The sequence below is a fragment of the Egretta garzetta genome, unplaced genomic scaffold (assembly GCF_000687185.1).
Source record: "Egretta garzetta isolate BGI_Z169 unplaced genomic scaffold, ASM68718v1 scaffold886, whole genome shotgun sequence".
Taxonomy (NCBI): domain Eukaryota; kingdom Metazoa; phylum Chordata; class Aves; order Pelecaniformes; family Ardeidae; genus Egretta; species Egretta garzetta.
In genome coordinates, this window is record NW_009260011.1 from 55225 (window position 1) to 55952 (window position 728).

The following is a 728-nucleotide window of genomic DNA, read 5'->3' on the forward strand; positions in this document are numbered from 1 at the left end:
CATTTCACTTAAAGGGGGCCTATAGGAAAGATGGGGAAAGTCTTTTTAGTAGGGACAGCTGTGACAGGACAGGGGGTAATGGTTTCAAACTAAACCAGTGTAGGTTTAGAGGGGTTATAAGGAAGAAATTCTTTACAATGAGGGTGGTGAAACACTGGAACAGGTTGCCCAGAGAGGTAGTGGAGGCCCCATCCCTGGAAACATTCAAGGCCAGGTTGGATGGGGCTCTGAGCAACCTGATCTAGTTAGCGGTGACCCTGCTCACCGCAGGGGGGTTGGACTGGATGACCTCTAGGGGTCCCTTCCAACCCAAAGCATTCTATGATTCTATGAAATATTATGAGAAATAAATCCAAATCTTAAAACACCTTCCCCCATCCCTCCCTTCTTCCCAGGCTTGACTTCACTCCCGATTTTCTCTACCTCCTCCCTGCCAAGTGATGCAGGGGGACAGGAATGGGTGTTCCATCAGTTCATCGCACACTGTCTCTGCTGCTCCCTTGTCTTCCCGTTCTGCCCCTGCTCCAGCCTGGGGTCCCTCCTGTGGCAGACAGTCCTCCATGAACTTCTCCAGCGTGGGTCCTTCCCAGAGACCGCAGTTCTTCAGGAGCAGACTACTCCAGTGCAGGCTTCCCGCGGGGTCACAGCCTCCTTTGGGCACCCCCCTGCTCTGGCGTGGGGTCCTCCCTGGGCTGCAGGTGGGGATCTGCTCCCCCGTGGGCCTCCCT